Source organism: Laccaria bicolor, genomic scaffold, assembly GCF_000143565.1.
Source record: "Laccaria bicolor S238N-H82 LACBIscaffold_4 genomic scaffold, whole genome shotgun sequence".
NCBI lineage: Eukaryota > Fungi > Basidiomycota > Agaricomycetes > Agaricales > Hydnangiaceae > Laccaria > Laccaria bicolor.
In genome coordinates this window covers 717405-723404 of record NW_001889875.1, presented here as the reverse complement: position 1 = coordinate 723404, position 6000 = coordinate 717405, and positions in this window count along the sequence as shown.

Genomic DNA, 6000 nt, shown 5'->3' with positions numbered 1-6000 from the left:
ATCTGGATTCAGTTTCGTTAAATGTGCAAGAGCCAAAAATCACCGGGTGTTTTTCCTTTTCACCATTTGAAACAAAATCCATCCGGTACCGTTTTGACATGAGTCAATTCCAACGATAACTAGTCCATGGTCCGAAGCTCGAGGTAATGCGTCCAGATGTGACATCTGTTTTGCTGCATCGTAGTCAAGCTTAATTAAGACAGGAGCTGTGGATATCAGACACTTGAGTTCATTTTGCGCCGCTTCTGCTTCTGGAGAAAAATAGAATTCCCATTGGACAGCTAGACGTGTGAGTTGGGTAAGTGGCTTTGCAATAAGAGAAAACCCTCGTATCCATTTTCGTCCGACCCCTGCTGTACCAAGGAACGACCTGACATTGGTAACGCTTGTCAAGGGTCCCCAATTCAAAATTTTGGTTACCAGTCCGTGTTCGAGATGCCACCCGTCTTTCGATACAATAGTTCCGACGATGTGAAGTTGTGGCGTCGCAAGAACAAGTTTTGTACCAGAGGCAGTAATTCCTGCTTCGATAAAACGTGTCAGAAAACGGTCCAAAGTAGTAGCATATTCAAAAACGAAGTGTCTGATCCCAGGAGTGGCTTCTTCGTCCCCATAAGTCGATTTTGGTCCTTTCAACCCAACGTTGTCTACAAAGATGCCTCCATTCTGGGGGATTTCTTCTTGCAAGGTGTGAGTCGTGCATCGTTGGAATTCTGGAAGCGAGTTGGTAGCCCCTTGCGGGAGCACGCAAGAATGATGAGGGCCTATCAAAGAACTAAAAGTGGTAAGAGGCCTCGATGCAATACCAAGCCTTCGGCCGTCATAACCTGAAAATAAATCTGCAAGACCGTATATTACATGTCCAACAAAGCTCTCTGCAAAATCATCAGTTCTTGGAGGTAGCCCAGCATCACGCACCGTAACTCTGTTGAGTTCTTGTACGTCAGCCACGAGACGAATTCCTCCTTTCAGTTTGCCAACTGCGAAGATCCGGGATCTGTATGATGCGGTAAAATATTCATACTTTCCTGCCGCTTTTTGCTCCAGAAGCATCTGGCGAACTGTATCTTCTATTGCTTTCGGAACGCGAATAGGTGCTTGTACCCATGCAACATGTTCAATCACTGGGATTTCATAATCTGGAAAATATTTTTTAGAAAAAGTACCACGCTCTGAATCCTCGAACGCTAAGGCGCACTCTCGGGTTTTCAACACAAAAACCAAGAGATCAATTTCCCGAGGCCGTAGAAAGTCCTTAGGAACACTTGAGAGAATTTTTGCAAGACGATTTTCGGTCAAGCATTTTGTTGGGAGAAATTCTGTAAGAAGAGGTGGATCTAAAGGAAGAGGAGGCAGTAAAGGAATAATAACAGGGAGAAATACTTGTCCTGAGGGATCCGGCATGTAACTGGGCACTGGTCGAACCTTCTTGTCCACCGTCTTATATTTAGTCCTCATCTGGAGCGGACAAGATTCATAGGTGAGCGCGCGTCGAGTCCAAGGTGTCAAAAGAGGGTGGGAACTCCGTGGAGAACAATGTGCTACATTCTGTAAAATAAAATCATAAGCTTCAGGGGGTTCTAGTTCAGAAACGAAAGAAGGAGAATCAAATCCATAGGTTCCCATCAAAGAATGAAGCGACCGTCCAAGAGTAGGAACGGACATGTCCTGGATTGATCCAGGCTTGGGATACGCGTCCGCTTCTATTTTCCCGAGTCCTCGTCAATGACTTCCTCCATTCTCGGTTGCTTGTCCATGTTGAGCGTCGACGTGTTATGGGGAGCGTTTGGCGTGCAAAGAGGAATTAAAATGGAAGGACCTTGATGGTTGCAGTCGAATTTGTCGCCATCTCCATCTTGCCAAATGCGCATGTTCATGGATCCTTGACACGTGTACTGAATCGACGCTGAATACCATTGTAACCATGGTTGGCCGAGGATGATTTCCTGTTTTCCAGTGCCTTCTCTACTGACGAATACGTGATGATCAAAACGCAATCCCGAGATCTTGATTTCCGCATCTCGAACACAACCGCCTAGAGGGACTGGCCTACCATTTATACCTTTGAGGGACCAACGTGTACCGTCGAGATCAATTGCCATAGCGGTTCGGTTGTAAAACTTCTGGGACATCAAGTTCAGTTCAGACCCAGTGTCAACCATGAAAATTATGTCCAAGCCCACAAACTTTCCCCTGAATCTCCCCGTAATCATTGTGAAAAGAGGTTGAGGCGTCAAATGCATCTTGACTGCGGAAGCATAACATATCATAATCTCTTCCTTGCTTTCAGTGGCTTCGTTGAACTCCAAGCCTATACGCGACTCGACGTATCCTGAATTTGTAGAGATATCAGCTGTGGGGAGAGACCGAAAATACTCCTCGTCATCAGACTCATATCCCCCAGTCAGTTCCGTCATAAGTTCTTCATCCCAATCCTCCTCCTCGAGCACCTCTACCACATTCACAACCACAGGCTTTGTGTTGTACTCCCTTCGAGTTTTCGTCAAGTTGCTGACGGATTTTTGCAAGAACGCCGAAAGTGCAAGCAATTCCCCGAGTTCGAGTTGAACTACCGTCTTATTGACCTTTTCGCGTACAATCTTATCTAGATCATACATCTCTTGTATGTCAGATGTAAAATGATACGCTGAGGTTGGCTTAGCTTTTGAGGACACCTCCTTCATTTCTACATCCTTATTTTTGGTAGGCGCGGCACGACGATTCTTAAACGCGTCTTCTGTGTTCACCTTGGGAGGTCGTAGATTAAAAGCTTGAGGTGTCGACTGTACAGGGGCAATTGGAGGTCTTGAAACGCTTGGAGGAGGTCCCAAATTACTGAGGGTTGGAGTTGGAGGACGATTTTTGTGCTCTTGAGGTTTAGAAAAAGACTTAGCTTCAGTATCTTTCTTTTCAGGACGTTTAATAGGATCGAATCTTGCTTCTTTGTCTTTTTGAGAACGCGTAACCGCTAAAGCTGAAGAAGGTCGCGCACGCCATGCTGGAACAACCGAAGTAGAGGACCCGTTAAAGACCTCTGACTCCAAAACCTCTTGTCCATCAAAAAGAAGACCGGCGTAATTGGCCATATGGGGAGGTAGGTCTCTTGTGACCTCCCGGCCTTTACCTTTTAAATGGCTAGACGCAGCCTGTTGTTCTCGAAGGACCTTCGCAATGCCTCCATCACTTCCAAAAGATCAAGGAAGTTCTGATCCGTCAGTGCGCGCCAACCTACCTAGAGGGGTGTAAGCAACTAAACCTTCCTTGATACATATCTCGACTTCAGGGCAAAACTTGAGGCCAAGCCGATGTGTAGTCTTGTCACAAAAGAAACATCTTGCTTCCCTCATAATTTGCTGATTAGTCAAATTAGCGTTTGGAGTTATATGGACAGAGTGCAAAAACTCAGCGTGCGCCAGCCTGAGATCCTCCATTTGTTTTGTAAGTCGATCAACCGAACTTATGCCTATTGGTTCCACTAGTGCTTGGAAGTCCGGTCTCGTGACTGGAAAAAGACCGTAACCAGACCGGACCAAGACCGCAAAAGACCGGACCTGCGGTTACGGTCTTTTATTTTTGAAATGTAAAGACCGCAAAAAGACCGGTTAACGTGAACCGGTTTTGACCGGTTTGGACCGGTCTTTTGTAGCCCCTTGAATACCCTTTAAAATGCACCCAAGAACGTACGATTTGGTAAAAAAACGAGAGAGATATGAATTAAAATGTAAATTACTTTGGGGAATAATAGATGTACCAGACTTATTTTATAGAAGGACCAATTCCTAACAGAATTTAACGTTCTTGGGCTCGTTTTGAAGCTATTAAAAATGTTAATAAATTTACCGATTAATAATTTTAAAATATTGGCCTAAAGACCGGTCATAAACCAGTTAAAACCGATGCAGACCGAAACCGGTCTATAGACCGCAAAAAACCGCGGTCTGCGGTCTTTTTGCGGTCCGGTCTGGTCTTTTGACTTCTGGGGAAAATGCAGACCGGTTACGGTTACGGTTAACGCCCCTGGGCATCAAAAAACCGGACCGAACCGGACTTTCAAACACTAGGTTCCACAATAGGAGCCGCCGGAACAGTTTTCTCAAACGCGACCTTCTTAGCAGGCTTTTTCTTCTTCTTCACAACTGGAGCTTTGTCGATGTCGTCGTCGGATTCACTAGAACTCGTATCAGAGTCCGAATCTAAGTCTAAGCTTACCAGACCGATTTTCGCATCTAGATCCTCTTCGTTGAACTCCGCTCTAAGCCATCCTAGCAAAGAAGGAATGGACGGGGGTGACAATGTCTTCAAATTTGCTGCTGGGATTCGTTTTTTAACTTTCATACGAAGCATTGACGGAATCCCTCTATAAAAACAAAGAGACACTTCAGTTTCTAGCATGCGTGAAGGAGCAAGGCCTGAAGAAAGCGCCGTGAATTCTCTGTAATACTTATCCACGTCTCTTCGAGAGAGCATTATCCCTGATTCACCGTGCTTCAAACTCCACTGCCGAAGTCGGTTGGGTGAGTTTACAGGAATCGTGTCGTTCGAGCTATAAAGGTCAGCTAGAAAAGTTCTTGCCTTAACCCAATCATCACCAGCCCAAACAGCTGAACCTTCAATAACAATCCGCACTTTCGTGTGACAATAACGAAGTACGTAACCGGGGAGCTGTGTATGCGCAACTCGCGCACTATCTGCGTGCTGCTCAAGCAAGTCTAGAAAATCCTCTACGCGCTTTCCTTTGAAATAAGGAGCGGTAGGAGTGCCTGGAGTGGGCATCGGAATCCCGAGCGTCATAACGATACTCGATTCTGAAGAGGACGGCGCCAATGGCAAATCGGCCATCGAAGATTCAGGCATTGAAATCAAACAAAAGAAGCGAAAGAAAATGGAATCAACGATAGGTAAAACTTAGTGTCAAAGGTTCCATTCTTGACTTTTCTTGGAGAAGAGAAGCGACCCGTTTCAAGGGATGCGAAAGGGATGTATACGTCTGATAGCCGAGTAATCAGCGCGCAATCGAGAAAGTTGAACGTACCAAAAGTGCGAATCAGGAGATTTTTGTGATTATATGCATCTGAAAACTGAGTAATCAGCGCAAGAACGATAAAGAAAACCCTACCAAATGAGTTTTCAATACTCAAAGGAGGAGGTCGAATGGAATACCGATCCCCTGTCTCGGTCACCACTGTGGAAGAACAAAGGTTCTACACAGGAGACAGTAATCGGTCGCCAACCTCGAAAAGTGGGGAGAAAGAAAGGAAGTGGTGAATACGGACAAAGGAATGGAGTGTGAGAAACTTAGCGTGAACAGCGTGAGATTGCAAGTCGTGATCTTATCAAACGTGTGTTGTGTCAAGGTCGTTGGAGACAGCCGTGAGAGTACGTGTAGAGTCGACTAAATGCATGGCGTGGGTGTTATGAAAGCTTGTAAAGTCGTCTTGAAGAACGTCGTCGTTAACGGGGCCGAAAAGACGATGGCGTGCGTAAAAACTTTGAATACTTAAAAATCTTGTGAAGGGAATTTTTGAGGGAAAAAGGGAGGATGCTCCATTCGACAGGTGGGAGGTCACCTTTATACGAAATACAAAAATCACAAGACATCGCACGTACTCGCGTGCTGCCTGACCAAAATAAAAAGAAGGTTCTAAAAATAAAAACGAGCCAAAAATAAATGATTCTATCGTCACCTGCTTCCTCTCTCGGCTAATCCTTCGGGTTGGGAATGACTCGGGGAACTAACGACGTGGGGAGAGGTCTATTTCCGTGCGTCACTGCTGCCCTCAGTGCGGACGTCCCCAACGTCGATGCTCAACCCTACCGTCCAACCCTCAAGAGAAGCTCCAAGCGGAAAAGGATCTGTTGAAAAAAAAGATATAAAAAAAACAAAGACACAACAAATAAAAGCGAAAGAGTCAAAAGAAAAAGTACATGACCCAATTTAAAATCCCAAATCCCATTCCTTCAAAACTGCGAGAGTCGACACAAATAGCTGGAAGAGGCACA